Source organism: Musa acuminata, chromosome BXJ3-5 (assembly GCF_036884655.1).
Source record: "Musa acuminata AAA Group cultivar baxijiao chromosome BXJ3-5, Cavendish_Baxijiao_AAA, whole genome shotgun sequence".
NCBI classification, from domain to species: Eukaryota; Viridiplantae; Streptophyta; class Magnoliopsida; order Zingiberales; family Musaceae; genus Musa; species Musa acuminata.
In genome coordinates this window covers 6,105,981-6,123,698 of record NC_088353.1, presented here as the reverse complement: position 1 = coordinate 6,123,698, position 17,718 = coordinate 6,105,981, and positions in this window count along the sequence as shown.

Below are 17,718 nucleotides of genomic sequence, written 5' to 3'. Positions count from 1 at the left end.
GCTTTAGTTTTCTCCGGTCGTGTATGCCAATTGCCAATGATTAGAGACTCTAATCCGACCATGTCCTCCTTCCCAATTTGCAATTATGCCATGTATGATATTGAAAATAAAATTCGAGAAATGCAAGATTAATTTTTTTATTAAAAAAATGACTATTTCGAGCGAGATTGTTTAAACTTGAATCTATCCTGTTCATCCACTGGTAAAGTGATTAGTAGAAAATTAGAAATATAATTGATTGAACTATGGATTTATGGAACCAATTGATAGACATTGCAAGACTTGGATATCGAAGTTGGTAAATGCAGGAAAAATTAAATCGATAGAAATTGCTAACTTGTTTATCCAGTGATGAATTTGTGACTACCAGGTTGTAGGATCAAGCCCTGTCTTCATTGTTTATCATTAAAAAATAATACAGTAATTTATAACATAACAATTGACAACTTATTGATCTCTAATCCCCAGTATTATAGTTGTAACTGAGCTAGTTTCCATGCTTAGTTGGTGTTGGTTAACAAAGGTACCGTGACTGAGTTAGCACGGTTAGGCCCACGTGCCGACGTCGGGAACTTCTGGTGGGAATGTGAGGGTTGTCTTTCCAAGGTTCGTTGACCTCGAGCTCCGTTTGTGGGAAGATGTGTCCGCTCGTCCCTAGGATAGACGGTGACCTTCCTCACTATGTGGGCTCCTATTTGGAACGGGAGACAAGACTAGCACCTATCGGATCCGAGCCACTAGGTCGCCCTCCTCTGCGTATTGGGAGACGACTTCGAGGTGAACGCGCCTGCGGCTTGATGACGACCATCTACCTGCAAAAAGGCCTTCATCGGGTGTGTCCCAACTTTGGCCCCTCCGATGAGCAAGTTAGATTTGTTTTTTTCCTCTTTTTCTTCCCCGCTTCCTTGGGGTCGGCTGGAGATATTTATCCCTGCGTGCGAGGGTCAATCGCGCCTTAGTTTAGTGTGCCCGTTGACCCTTGTGAGGTGGGACATCCCGTCTGACGAGATGGCATCTCTGGGGGGTGCTTCTACTGATGGGGATATAAACAGGAATAACCTTTGTATAAGAACAAATACTAGAAGACCAAAATACGCAACGGAATAAAATGGAAACACAATCAAACAGAACACCAAGATATACGTGGAAAACCCCTTCAATGTGAAGGGTAAAAACCACGGGGCAAACTAGAGATAATCCACTATGAGAATAATGAATATACAAATCTCAATCTCTTGCCCAAAACCCTAGCAACAACCACAAGAGAATTGTTGGGAAATCATAGGGGGCGACATCATATGCGCAGCGGAAGAACAAGAAAACAAAAATCCCCGATTCCCAAAAAGATGTTCATCGTCGTGCGAAGATTGGTGCGCAAAATCCGCAAAAAACACAAAACTGCGTATTGAGATTGTGTTACCTAGGGAGATCGTATATCCCTGTTTCCTTGCAGATCCTTAGGAGAGGGTGAAGGAGGTCAAGCGTCCTCCTCTCTAGCGGTGATCCACGCAGCAGGGTTGCGACGACGCTCCTCAAAACTCCAGGCCTACTCTAAGGTGGAGAGGGAGAGGAGAATAGGAAGGGCAAGCAAAGACTCTAGCCTATGAGGCTGTGAATCCCTCCTATTTATAGAGATCCCGTGTCAAAACCCTAATGGGTCCTTTCCCTAGTGGGTATTGGATCTGCATCCAATAAGACAAGGGCTCCATCGGATATCTCATATCCGAACCTCTACTCATCGCAATGCCTACTATATATGTGTGACCCTCTAGGCCCAATATCGAGCTGGCCGTGAGTCATACCTGTCAGAACTCCTTCTAACTCAGTGAATTATTATCTCTGTAATAATTCACTCGACTCATCGACTACGGAAGTACTAGGCCACTACGCCGTAGTCCCCAGACGATACAGGGGAATCCAATCCATTGGACCTGTCTGTCCTCAGTTACCATGTACCTATAGTCCCTCATCCATCTAATATCCCAGAGACCGTATATCGAGCATGGTGCTGTCAGACCCATACGGTTTCTACTCGAGTCTCGCTCTAATCGGATTCTCCCGGAGAACTCTTTCTCTCTCAACCCGAATGACCCTGGCCAGGGATTTGTCTGAGCAAGAACACATGGGATATTCCTCTCATGATACCGAGAGTGGATGATCCTCTATCGACACTCAATAGCCCTCGTAAGGTCGACTACCACTCCCAATGACCAGCTGTACTAGATCTGGGAACAGCCAAACCTATAAGTCTGGTATCAAAGAGTGGAGCACTCATACAGGACATCCTTGGTGTCTCAAGTCTAAGAACCAGATACACCACTAGGACTACGGAATCGTTGTCTGACAATAAGGCATCATCAACCATCCAGCATTCCGTAAGCGGATCAATCAGTGAACTCATTCTCCAATGAGCACTTGTACTGTATCCCTAGTGTCCCTACACGAGCAGCTATGAGACCAGCTGCATCCATCATATGGACGGGTATACAGCACACCAGTCTATCCGGTTATCACGATGTCCCTCTCGAGTAACCTATGACCGGGATTATTTAGGATATGTGTTTAAAGGTGAATCGATCTCATTATCGTGATCTCATCACGATCCGATTCCCATTGCACAAATCCAAGGACATCACAATATATATGCATTTATGCAATAGTTATAAAGTGATATACGCCAAAATATAATAAGCAAAAAGATTCTGTATCAAGTCACACGTGCCATCACTCACGTGATTGGCTTGCTGGGCACTTATGACTAGCAATCTCCCACTTGACCTAAAGCCAATCACCTATGTGTCTGATCCCCATCAGACCCCTGTGACGCTCAAAGACAATCTGAGACAATGGTTTTGTTAGTGGATCTGCAATGTTATCTTCGGATGGAACTCTTTCCACTGCTACATCTCCTCGGGTCACGATCTCTCTTATAAGCTGGAACCTCCTCAGAACACTTCTGATAAGACCCGGGTTCCCTTATTTGAGTAATCACCCCATAGTGGTCGCAATATAAGGAAGTCGACTTGTCGCTATCTGTATCGACTCCCAAACTCCCTCATTTGCTGCATCTAATGCGGCAATGTACTCCGCCTCTGTGGTCGAGTCAGCAGTGGTATCTTGCTTGGAACTCTTCCAGCACACTGCTCCTCCATTCAAGGTGTACACATACCCTGAATTCGACTTGCTATCATCGACATCAGACTGAAAACTTGAGTCAGTGTAGCCTTCAACCTTAAGGCTATTACCTCCATATACTAGTAAAAGATCCTTAGTCCTTCTCAAGTACTTAAGGATACACTTTACTGCTTTCCAGTGCTCAAAGCCTGGATCCGCCTGATACCTGCTCGTGACACTCAGAGCATGCGCTATATCAGGCCTAGTACATAGCATGGCATACATGATAGACCCTATTGCTGAGGCATAAGGTATCATATCCATGTTCGCCCTTTCTTCTGGAGTCTTTGGGGACATACTCGTAGAAAGCGATATCCCATGTCTCATCGGTATGAGACCTCTCTTGGAATTTTCCATGCCAAACCTTTTGACAATGGTTTCTATGTACCTGGACTGGGACAAGCCAAGCATCCTTTTGGATCTATCTCTATAGATTCTAATCCCCAAGATATATGATGCTTCCCCTAAGTCCTTTATGGAGAAGTGTCTAGATAACCAAGCCTTTACTGTGGATATCATTCCTATGTCATTCCCAATGATGAGGATGTCATCCACATATAACACCAAAAAGCTAATAGCGCTCCCACTTACCTTTCTGTATACACAAGGCTTATCTTCGTTCTTAACGAAGTCATAAGATCTGATTGCCTCATCAAATCTTATGTTTCAACTTCGGGAAGCTTGCTTTAGTCCATAAATGGATCTAAGCAACCTACACACCTTATCTGGGCAGTTCTTGGACACGAATCCCTCAGGTTGCATCATATACACCTCCTCCTCCAGGTTCCCGTTGAGGAATGCGGTTTTCACATCCATCTGTCAGATCTCATAATCATAGTGTGCTGCAATAGCCAATAGAATTCTGATGGATTTTAGCATTGCTACGGGTGAGAAAGTTTCGTCGTAGTCAACACATTGCCTTTGACGATACCCCTTAGCCACTAGCCTTGCTTTATAGGTCTCTACCTTTCCATCTACTCCGATCTTTTTCTTAAAGATCCACTTGCAACCGATAGGTACAATACCTTCGGGTGCATCAACTAGGTTCCAAACCTTATTGGAGTACATAGAATCCATCTCAGAATTCATGGCTTCTTTCCACTTCCCGGAGTCTATACTCATAATAGCCTCCTCGTAGGTCTGAGGATCAATATCCTCTACATCCTCTGCTCTAATATGTCCCACATATCTCTCAGGAGGATGGGATACTCTATCAGACCTGCGTAAAGTTGAAACTTGTGTATTAGATACCTGAACAGACTCGGGCTGTAGAGTGGTGCTTGAGCTTGGTTCTCCAACCTCGCTCAATTCTATCATTCTCCCACTGTCTCCGTCAAGAATGTGTTCCTTCTCAAGGAACACTGCTCTCTTAGCTACAAAGACCTTTTGGTCCTCGAGATGATAGAAGTAATACCCACAAGTTTCCTTGGGGTATCCCACAAATTTACATCGCCCTGTCCTTGATTCTAACTTATCGGGGTTGTGTCTTTTAACATGGGCAGAGCAGCCCCAAATCTTAACTACTTTAAGATCAGGCTTCTTCCCTTTCCATATCTCATATGGTGTAGACACCACCGACTTAGTTGGAACTCTGTTCAGAAGGTAAGCTGCGGTTTCTAGGGCATATCCCCAGAATGAGATGGGTAGGTCAGCGAAACTCATCATGGACCGTACCATATCTAATAATGTACGATTTCTCCTTTCAGAGACACCATTGAGCTGAGGTGTATAAGGAGGTGTCCATTGGGATAATATCCCATGGTCCTTGAGGAAGTGAGTAAACTCTGTACTTAAGTACTCACCTCCTTGATCTGATCGAAGAGTTTTGATACTCTTTCCAGTCTGGTTCTCCACCTCATTCTTATACTCTCTGAATTTCTCAAAGGCCTCGGACTTGTACTTCATTAAGTACACATATCCATACCTTGAGAAATCATCAGTAAATGTAATGAAGTAGGAGTAACCTCCAATGGCATGAGTTGACATGGGTCCACATACATCACTATGTATGAGTTCCAACAACTCAGTGGCTCTCTCTCCAGTTCCACTAAATGGAGAGTTGGTCAGTTTTCCACGAATGCAAGGCTCACAAGTTGCATATGACACATAGTCGAATGGATCTAGATATCCATCATTTAGCAACTTTTGAATCCTTCTTTCATGGATGTGACCTAGCCTATAATGCCACAGGTATGCACTGTTCAACTCATCTCGTTTCCTTTTGGACACATTTATATTCATGATATGTGGAGTGGTGTCTAACATAAATAAACCATTATGCAATGTTCCTTTCGTGATGATCTTATCATCTAATAATATCGAACAACCATTGTTCTCAAAAACAAATTTATATCCACTAACTGTTAAACATGAAATGGAGATAATGTTTTTGATAATAGAAGGAACAAAATAACATGCATCTAATGCAATAAAAGCTCCACTAGGCAGATGTAGGGCGACCTCGCCAACAGCTAATACAGCAACTTTTGCTCCATTACCCATCTTGAGGTCCATCTCGCCTCTCTCTAGTCTCCTAGGCCTTGCCAGAACCTGCAACGAATTACATATATGATAAGCACTACCGGTATCTAATACCCATGTGTTATCATAAGAGTCTGACAAATGGAGACTGATCATGAATGTACCTGAAGCTTCATCAAGCTTTTGTTTCGCCCTTTCTGCAAGGTACTCTTTGCAGTTTCTCTTCCAGTGCCCATCTTTACCACAGTGGAAGCACTGGCCTTTGTCCTTTGTTGGGTCTTTCTTAGCAACCTTTGCTTTACCTTGTTTGCCCTTGCCCTTTCCCTTCTTAAGGGACCTTTCTGCTTTCCTTTTCTTTCTGGTCTCACCAGTGTAGAGAACTGGCTTCTCTTTCTTAATAGTACTCTCTGCCTCCCTCAACATATTGAGGAGATCTGGGAGAGTCACCTCAAGCTTGTTCATATTAAAGTTCATTATGAACTGTGAAAAGGAATCTGGTAGGGACTGAAGCACAATGTCCACACACAAGTTATCCTCTAGGACCATTCCTAGACCTGTGAGTTTCTCTATCCACTCAATCATCTTTAGGACATGGTTCTGAACCGGTGTCCCCTCAGTCATCCTAGCGCGGAAAAGGCTCTTGGATATCTCATATCGTTGAGTCCTTCCCTGTTCCTCAAACAATTTACGGACATGTAGGAGAATGGATCTGGCATCCATCTTTTCATGTTGTCTCTGTAACTCTGGAGTCATAGAGCCCAACATATAGCACTGAGCAAGAGTGGAGTCATCAATGTACTTCACATAGCGAGCGATCTCATCCTCGCTTGCCCCTTCTTCGGGCGTAGGCATCACTGTATCAAGGACGTACACGATTTTCTCCGCTGTGAGAACAATTCTCAAGTTACGGAGCCAATCCGTATAATTTGGACCAGTGAGGCGGTTGACATCAAGTATGCCACGTAAGGGATTTGAAAGCGACATTTTCTGAAAATAAAGATGTAGCAAAAATGAATAACATACAGATTTTGCAAGAAATAAACTATCAAGATATGGACTTCTATCTTAATATGCTCCCACTATTTTACTAACGAGTCACGCGACACCCTCAGCACGTGAAACGGAAGTCTCCGGCAGACTTCTAGTGGGGATCAGGATCCAATCAGCGTCTTAGTGTAACCTCGAGGGACTCGACCAATCACACTAAGCCTAAAAGGTAGACAACTCTTGCCGATCACAACTCCTTGTGATTCCCGTCCTGTTCGGCCTCCGAATCACCATGGCCTCGAGGGACTCGACCAACCATGATACTCGGTTAAGTCAACACCTTCGTTACAAGATGAGTCTGATTTGATGATATACTCTCGAGGGACTCGACCAAGCATATCATGCCCTCAGGTCACCGGTGACATCTCTATGTCGTAAGCAAGATAGCGAATCGCGATATAGGTGAGTCTCGAGGGACTCGACCAACTCAACCTACACCGGGATTCGGTTCCTACTCATAACGATGGAAGGCCACGTGGGTCAATCTAATTGCCTCACGTTTACCGACTTAATTTTATCGAGAGATGTTTCTATGATTTGGTCTCCTAATATGACATGTCACACATATACATATTTAATATATATCTACATCGCATGCAAATATATATACATATCTAGTATGTGTATAAGCAATCACACCAGATGATCATGGACCACAACCTAATATGATTAGGCCCGAGCCAGTAGGCCTAATCACTCACATCAAGATCTATGTGTGCAACGGTGCATCTCCATGCCTTGTGATCGTCCATCTCGTCCTCGTCGGTTCCGTCGACATCTTGATGCATCTCCATGCATCACGATCGTCCGTCTCGTGGGTCCCGCTATGGCATCCACGCTCCCGCTGCGCCTCCTCATGTGATTACAACTTAATCATAGGCACGCAGGCCCGACAATAAACGAGAAATATAATGAAGGTTCGCAGACCTCAATAATAATAATCACAAGTACACACATCACACGGTCCATGATCATCCGTCCACTCATCATACATCACATGTATAAATAATCATCATCATGTAGGACTACTAGATAATAATAAAAATAATAATCAACTAAACCTTTTAATTAATTAATATTTTCTGAAATCAGGGATATATAGGGAATTTCTCAATTCCTAAGGGTATTTTCGTAATTTGGACAAAAGACAGAAACTGGAATTTCTCAAATTCCAAGGGGGCAAAACTATCTTTTTGCCCAGAAAACCCTAATGCCCTTCTCCCCCTTGCTGCTGCGCCGCCGCCGCCGCCACCCTGCTGGCGGCGGCCTGTGCGGCGAGGGCGAGGGCACTGCCCTCGCTTGCAGGTGGCACGCCCGCTGGGGTCGCTGCCGCTGCAGGTGGGCGCCCCCGCGGGCGGTTCTGCCCGCGAGTCAGCGCCCGCAGGTGGTGCTGTCTCGCTGGCGGCCGCCCCTGCGGGGTTTTTGCCCGTGGGAGCAGCGGCCACAGGCGCCACTGCCCTGCGGTGCCTCAGCCCGCGCTGCTGCCCCGCGGCGCCTCTGCCCGCGGGCTCAGTGGCCGCAGGCGCTTCTACCGAGCGGGCTGCCAGCCCCGCCGGCCGCAAGCCTGCTGCAAGCAGACCGACGGCCGGCTGCTGCAGGCACAGCGCTTGCGCATGCGCCGACGCTGTGCTGCCTGGCTGCGGCTGCGGCTGGCTGCAGGCATGCAGATCGAGGGCAGCAACTGTTGCTGCCCTTCCTTGCTTTTGCGTCAACGATTTTGACGTCAATATTCTTCCTAAACACAACACACGCAGTTCAAAAACCAATCATTCGCACGAACAACCTGGCTCTGATACCACTGTTTCGAAAATCATAGGGGGCGACATCATATGCGCAGCGGAAGAACAAGAAAACAAAAATCCCCGATTCCCAAAAAGATGTTCATCGTCGTGCGAAGATTGGTGCGCAAAATCCGCAAAAAACACAAAACTGCGTATAGAGATTGTGTTACCTAAGGAGATCGTATATCCCTATTTCCTTGCAGATCCTTAGGAGAGGGTGAAGGAGGTCAAGCGTCCTCCTCTCTAGCGGTGATCCACACAGCAGGGTTGCGACGACGCTCCTCAAAACTCCAGGCCTACTCTAAGGTGGAGAGGGAGAGGAGAATAGGAAGGGCAAGCAAAGACTCTAGCCTATGAGGCTGTGAATCCCTCCTATTTATAGAGATCCCGTGTCAAAACCCTAATGGGTCCTTTCCCTAGTGGGTATTGGATCTGCATCCAATAAGACAAGGGCTCCGTCGGATATCTCATATCCGAACCTCTACTCATCGCAATGCCTACCATATGTGTGTGACCCTCTAGGTCCAATATCGAGCTGGCCGTGAGTCATACCTGTCAGAACTCCTTCTAACTCAGTGAATTATTATCTCTGTAATAATTCACTCGACTCATCGACTACGGAAGTACTAGGCCACTACGCCGTAGTCCCCAGACGATACAGGGGAATCCAATCCATTGGACCTGTCTGTCCTCAGTTACCATGTACCTATAGTCCCTCATCCATCTAATATCCCAGAGACCGTATATCGAGCATGGTGCTGTCAGACCCATACGGTTTCTACTCGAGTCTCGCTCTAATCGGATTCTCCCGGAGAACTCTTTCTCTCTCAACCCGAATGACCCTGGCCAAGGATTTGTCTGAGCAAGAACACATGGGATATTCCTCTCATGATACCGAGAGTGGATGATCCTCTATCGACACTCAATAGCCCTCGTAAGGTCGACTACCACTCCCAATGACCAGCTGTACTAGATCTGGGAACAGCCAAACCTATAAGTCTGGTATCAAAGAGTGGAGCACTCATACAGGACATCCTTGGTGTCTCAAGTCTAAGAACCAGATACACCACTAGGACTACGGAATCGTTGTCTGACAATAAGGCATCATCAACCATCCAGCATTCCGTAAGCGGATCAATTAGTGAACTCATTCTCCAATGAGCACCTGTACTGTATCCCTAGTGTCCCTACACGAGCAGCTATGAGACCAGCTGCATCTATCATATGGACGGGTATACAGCACACCAGTCTATCCGGTTATCACGATGTCCCTCTCAAGTAACCTATGACCGGGATTATTTAGGATATGTGTTTAAAGGTGAATCGATCTCATTATCGTGATCTCATCACGATCCGATTCCCATTGCACAAATCCAAGGACATCACAATATATATGCATTTATGCAATAGTTATAAAGTGATATACGCCAAAATATAATAAGCAAAAAGATTCTGTATCAAGTCACACGTGCCATCACTCACGTGATTGGCTTGCTGGGCACTTATGACTAGCAAGAATAACTGGGATACAAGGATCACGTCACTGCCCACAATATCTAAAACCTCCCCAAGTAATCACAGCAAGAGTCTAATGTAGATTTAATCTAACCTGAGATGAGAACACTGCTAGATGATTGTGAATAGTCTCTCTGCGTTGTCCTTGTCTTCTTCCCTTTCTTTCTGTTCCTTTTTTGCCTTGTTCTCCTTCTTCTCTTTGGAATCTCGTCACTCTAAAGATCTGTCTCGTTGTTGCCTTTTTATAGCCTTAATCTGCCTCTAAAACGCAGCCACCACACCCCCCTAATCTTAATTAGGGTTAGGTTAAGAGGGGGTGTGGGCTGTGGGCTAATAAAGCCCACATGGGCTGAATATGGGCCATCAGCCCAACAACCTCCCCCTTCAGCCCATAAGGGAGGCTGTCCCATGACTCCTCAATGTGAAACCATACCGACCAACTGTCGGCATATCTCCTGTCTTTCTTTTGGTAAGGTCTTCGTCAACATGTCTGCTCCGTTGTCATCTGTATTAATTTTCTGAAGCTGCAATTGCTTCTCTTTAAATACATTTCGAATCCAGTGGTATCTGACATCTATATGCTTTGACTTGGAATGAAACATTGGGTTCTTACACAAATGGATAACACTCTGGCTATCACAATGCACCACATAATTTTCCTGTTTCAGCCCCAATTGATGTAAGAATTCTTTCATCCATAACATTTCTTTGCATACCTCTGTAGCAGCAATATATTCTGCTTCTGTGGTGGAGAGAGCAATACACCTTTGTAACCTGGATTGCCATGACACAGCTCCCCCTGCAAAAGTAAGTACATAACCTGAAGTAGACTTCCTCGTATCTATATCTCTTGCCATATCTGCATCTGTGTAACCTGTTAACACAGGTGGTCCACCTCCAAAGCTTAAACAAACCTTAGAGCTCCCTCTAAGATATCTAAAAATCCACTTCACTACTGCCCAGTGCTCTTTGCCTAGATTTGCAAGAAATCTGCTAGTAACACCCACTGCATATGCGATGTCCGGCCTCGTACATACCATTGCATACATTAAACTTCCAACTGCTGAAGCATAAGGAACCTTTTGCATTTTCTCCTTCTCCTCATCACTTGACGGACTCTGTTATGAGCACAACTTGAAGTGACCTGCAAGAGGAGAACCAACTGGCTTAGCATTGCTCATACTGAATCTTTCCAATACCTTCTCGATGTATTTCTCCTGTGACAACCAAATCTTCTTGTTTTTCCTGTCACGAGAAATCTGCATGCCTAGTATTTGCTTTACTGGCCCCATGTCCTTCATTGCAAAAGACTCACTCAGTTCCTTCTTCAACCTATCAATTTTAGACATATCTTTCCCAAGAATAAGCATGTCATCAACATAAAGTAAGAGAATAATAAAATCATCACCAAACCATTTGATGTACACACAATGATCTGAAGTCGTTCTTTTGTATCCATTTTCTGTCATAAATGAATCAAACTTTCTGTACCACTGTCTTGGAGCTTGCTTTAGCCCATACAAGCTCTTCTTCAACTTGCAGACAAAATTATCTTTACCTTTGACTTTGAAGCCTTCTGGTTGCTCCATATAAATTTCCTCCTCCAAATCACCATAAAGGAAAGCTGTCTTCACATCTAACTGCTCAACCTCGAAGTCCTGGCTAGCAGCAATACCAAGAGCAACACGAATAGAAGACATTTTAACAACATGAGAAAATATCTCTTCAAAGTCAATACCTTTCTTTTGACCAAAGCCTTTCACAACCAATCTAGCTTTGTACTTTGGTTGAGAACAATATTCTTGAGTCTTCAACCTAAAAACCCACTTGTTCTTCAAGGCCTTCATTCCATTTGGTAGCAGCACCAAATCATAAGTGTGGTTCTTCTGAAGAGCATCCATCTCTTCCTGCATAGCAACTAACCACTTCTCTTTCTGCTAACTCTCAACTGCTTCCAAGTAACTCTCTGGTTCACCTGCATCAGTAAGCATCACATACTCATCTGTAGAGTATCTTTTGGAAGGTTGACGTTGTCTAGAAGATCTTCTCAATTGAGATTCTACGGGAACTTGCTCTCCTACTTCTTCTTGCTCAACATGTCCTGCAAGTAAATCAACATTAGGCTCTACACTATTTTCCTGCACATCTCCCCCATCACCCTGATATACTGGAGGAATAACTAGGTCACAATCTGCTAATCCTTTTACAGAAGTCTTGGCTGGTGTCTTCTTCTTTAAATCCTCAAAGGTTTGATCCTCAAAGAAGACCACATCTCTGCTCCTGAACACCTTCTGCTTTTCTGGATCCCAAAGCCTGTAACCAAACTGATCATGTGACTAACCAAGAAAAATACATTCTTTAGACTTACCATCCAGCTTGGACCTCTCATTATCTAGAACATGTGCAAATGCACGACAACCAAATACTCTCAAATGCTTGTAGGAAACATCTTTCTCTGACCATACATGCTCTGCAACATCACCATCTAGGGCTGTACATGGTGATAAGTTGATCACATCAACTGCAGTCCTCAAAGCTTCATCCCAAAACCTTTTGGGTAGCTTGGCCTGTGAAAGCATACATCTGATCTTTTCCATGATGGTGCGGTTCATCCTCTCTGCAATTGCATTATGCTGAGGTGTATCAGGAACTGTCATCTCATATTGGATCACATGTGACCTGCAATAGTCATTAAACAATCCCGTATACTCACCACCATTATCTGATCTTATGCATTTCAATTTCCTTTCTGTCTCCCTTTCAACCCTGGCATGAAACTCTTTGAAGACATTAATAACCTGATCTTTGGTCTTCAAAGCATAAGCACAAACTTTCCTTGAAAAATCATCTATAAAAGTGACAAAATAAAGTGCACCACTTATACCAAGAACATCAACAGATCCACCAAGAGTTTTTGTCCTCAAAGGACCACATACATCTGTATAAACACGGTCTAAGGAATGCATTTTTCTAGACAAAGCAGCACTAGCAAATGAAACTCTATGTTGTTTACCAGCCAACAATCAATACCTCTCTTTTGTATACCTTTGAGATCTAGTAATACCTCTCTTTTGGAAAGAGCTTGCAGCCCCTTCTCGCTCATGTGTCCCAATCGCCTATGCCACAACTCCATACTGAAGTCTTTCTCTGTAGCATTTAACTGCTCACCATAAGCTTTAGCCTGCAACCTGTACAAAGTATGACATTTCTTTCCACTAGCTATAACAAGAGAACCCTTACTGAGCTTCCATTGCCCTCTGTGAAATCTGCTTTCATACTCTTCATCATATAGTCTTCCAACTGAAATTAAATTCAGCCTCAAGTCAACCACATGCCTCACATCCTTAAGTACCAACTTGCAGCCAAGGTTGGTCTTTAAATGGATATCACCCATGCTAATGATGTCTGCTGTGCCATAGTTGCCCATCTTGACAACACCAAAGTTTCCAGACCTGTATGTAGCAAAAAACTCCCTCCGATGTGTAGCATGATAAGAAGCACCTGTGTCAATCACCCATTCAAGATCCTGACACACACAAGAAAAAATATCATCAGAAGGAGACAAAATCAAATAATCACTACCATGCACTGTAGCTGTAGTATTATTCTTTGACTCTGTAGACTCCACTTCTTTTCCCTTTTTCTTGTTCTTCTTAGGTTGCTTACATTGGTTCTTGTAATGTCCTTTCTTACCACAGTTATAGCAAACAATATCTTTTCTTGATCTTGACTTGCTCCTACCCATACGTGAACTGCTTCTAGACTTTGACCTTCCTCTATTCTCTGAGATAAGTGCATGTGAATCATTCTGAGATGTTGCTGAACTCTTTCTTCTCAACTCCCCATTCAACAAATTGCTTGTTACTTGACTCATAGTGACAATACCATCTGGTGCAGAATTACTGAGGGAAACCACTAGTGTCTCCCAACTTTCTAGTAATGAACTGAGAAGTAACAATGCCTGCAACTCATCATCAAGAGACATTTTCATAGAGGATAACTGGTTAGTAATACTCTGTATTTCATTCAAATGCTCAGCAATAGAAGCACCCTCTCTATATTTTAGGTTCACAAGTTTTCTGATCAAAAAGGCTTTGTTGCCAACTGTTTTTCTTTCATAGAGACTTTCCAATTTTTTCCAAAGAGAATATGTAGAAATTTCAGTAGAAACATGGTGAAAGACACTATCATCAAGCCACTGTCTAATAAACCCAATTATTTTTTTATCTAACCTCTTCCACTCATCATCTGTCATAGTTGTAGGTTTTGCACTATCCCCTTGCAAAGATCCATACAAATCTTTGCAATACAAGAGATCTTCCATTCTTGGTTTCCATATCATCCAATTATTTCCATTCAAACTAATCATACGAGAAATATTACTAGCCTTCATGTTCAAATACAAAAATTAAATCACCAAAACCCCGCTTTGATACCAGTTGATGGGGATATAAACAGGAATAACCTTTGTATATGAACAAATACTAGAAGACCAAAATACGCAGCGGAATAAAATGAAAACACAATCAAACAGAACACCAAGATATACGTGGAAAACCCCTTCAATGTGAAGGGTAAAAACCATGGGGCAAACTAGAGATAATCCACTATGAGAATAATGAATATACAAATCTCAATCTCTTGCCCAAAACCCTAGCAACAACCACAAGAGAATAACTAAGATACAAGGATCACGTCACTGCCCACAATATCTAAAACCTCCCCAAGTAATCACAGCAAGAGTCTACTGTAGATTTGATCTAACCTGAGATGAGAACACTGCTAGATGATTGTGAACAGTCTCTCTATGTTGTCCTTGTCTTCTTCCCTTTCTTTCTGTTCCTTTTCTGCCTTGTTCTCCTTCTTCTCTTTGGAATCTCGTCGCTCTAAAGATCTGCCTCGTTGCTACCTTTTTATAGCCTTAATCTACCTCTAAAACGTAGCCACCACACCCCCCTAATCTTAATTAGGGTTAGGTTAAGAGAGGGTGTGGGCTGTAGGCTGATAAAGCCCACATGGGCTAAATATGGGCCATCAGCCCAACATCTACGGCATCAGACGACACCGCCCTAGGCTCTTGGGGTGGTTAGGTCGCATAGTTGTATAGTTGGAACTTAACGTGGCATGCACCTCATGATTTCGATGGCGTACAGTATTACATTCGTATCACTTGGTTTGTGATGTTTACGGTGAGTTATCTTGGACCAAAATATGCCATATTAATTGGAAACCATAAGACTAAACTATCTATTCATTACATCAATGGTTGGTTCTAAAATTGGTTATTTAGATACTCAAAGCTGATTCAACAATTTTCAGTTATCATATTAATATTTGGTAACACAATACAATTAAAAAGATCAACAAAAGTTCAGAAAAATGAAATAAGAAAAAATCACGGTTTCTGTGCATAGTAGGAAACTATGATAATTAGAGGATGTTTATCTTTAAAATGTTAAGCTGTAATCCATCATGAAGCCTAATTCAAGTGATGTATGGGAAGACATTAGAATTCAAAAGATCAGTCTAGAGTTAAATAAAAAGTAATATTTTATCTATCATATTCAAGTTTGGTAAGACAGATAATTCAAATAGGCTCAAGTCACAGACTTCAAAAATAAAATCAAAATATAAAAAATAAATGATAATTCGACAACAATTATCAATCTACAAGACCAATGTATGGTAAGAGAAAAAATTTCAAAGATCAAGATAGAGTTAAATAAAATTCAATATCTTATCTATAATAACAATGTTTGGTAAGACAGATAAGCCACATACTCCAAAAACAAAATTAAAATTAAAAAAGAAATTGTTGTTGGTGAGACTTAGGCCACATAGATCAAAAATAAAATTAAATAAAAACCCTAAGTTAAGTAATGTATGTTTGGTAAAATAGAGAATTCAATTGACTCAAGTAGAAAGAGTTTCAAAGATCATGACAGAGTTAAATAAAAATCAAATTTTATCTATAATAATAATGTTTGTTAAGACAGATAATTCAATAGAGTTAAAACACATACTCCAAAAATAAAATTTAAATTTAAAAAAAATTAAATGCCAGAAAGAGGGTTTAAACCTCCGATCTTAGGGTTTACAATCATGCACTTTAACTAACTGAGATATTCCGGCTCTTAATTAGTGGCATTTCAATCTTATATGGACAGTACTATTGGTGACTGAAACACATCCTCGCATAACTGAGATTCACAAATCATCCAGCAAACTGTATAGTTGATCAGGAGAGATCTTTAACAGACATACCTATTATGGTGGTAAAACAGAGCTGCAGCCTCGACCACCCCCGGAGTTCTTGCAAAGAGAGGTGGATATCAGATTGCTATCAGCCTCGTTCTTGAGTTGTTTGAATCAAATCAAATTTGGTGTTATAGTGTTGTGCAGCAGGGAATTCATTTCTTCCAAGGAAGCATTACAGCAGGCGCAAATAACATTATTGTCCCTAGACAAGCACAAGGAGCTGCCATGCTAGTATCTGCCAGGACCCTTATCTGTTCCTACTAATCACAGACACATTCAACAGTTCGATTACCTGTTAGCTTACAAGCTGTTTGTTCTAAAGTAAATGTTAAATGGCTGCTAAAGCATTTTCAGATTTGGCATTCTGTGTTAGTCTTCTTTACCATTCTGATTTGGCATAGCTAAAGTTCGTGATGTTCAGGCATACATGATGATGAAACAAGGAAAGCAGGGCACAAAAAGCTGAAGTTAATATAGAATAAGATATATGCTGAGTTCTTAAAAAATCTATTATATGATTTCAAAATTTTAAATTTTGAACTACCGAGGACAAGAAAAATTCAGAAGCTTAAGATCAAATATAAGCTATTGGTGAAATTTAAAAAAAAATAATTCTACAACAACTATCAGTCTAACATACCAATTGAGAGCTAGGTGACGTTTTGATCTTAAAAAAAATCCTTGTGACAGAAGGAGGACAATAAAAATTCAGAAGATCAAGATCAAATATGATTGGCGAAAAAATAGAGTGAAAACTAATTCTACAATACCTGTCAGTTTAATGTACAACAAAAATGAACTAGTGAGGACAATAAAAATTCAGAAGCTCAAGATCAAATATAAATGATTGGTGGAAAAATTGAAATAAAACTAATTCAACTATATGAAATTATGAAAAATTATATGAAATCAACCATGAAAATTTAGACGGTCAAGATCAAATCTAAGTGATTAGTGAAAAAAAAAGATGGAAGCTAATTCTACAGACGCTATCAGTATAATGTACAAAAAATTTAAGTTTTGAATCACTTAGGGACAATAAATATTTAGAAGCTCAAGATCAAATATAAGTGATTAGTGGAAAAATAGCGAGAAAACTAATTCCACTATCAGTCTAAAATACCAAAAATTTAAGTTTTGAACTACTGAGGAGAATAAAAATTCAGAAGTTTAAGATCAAACATATGCAGTTATGAAAAATACAAAAACTAATCCTTGATCAAATATTAGTCTAACATACCAAACGAGAACTAGATGGTGTTTTGATTTTAGAAATTAAAAAAAAAACTTGTGTGCTAGGAGGACAATAAAAATTCATAAGATCAAATATAAGTGATTGGCAAAAAAAAAGAAATGAAATTAATTCTACATAAACTATCGGTCTTGATAGGGGCAAAAATGGTGATGTGACACGCCATGACAGCATCCCCCTGAGCGACACACTACCCGAGGCTCTCCATAC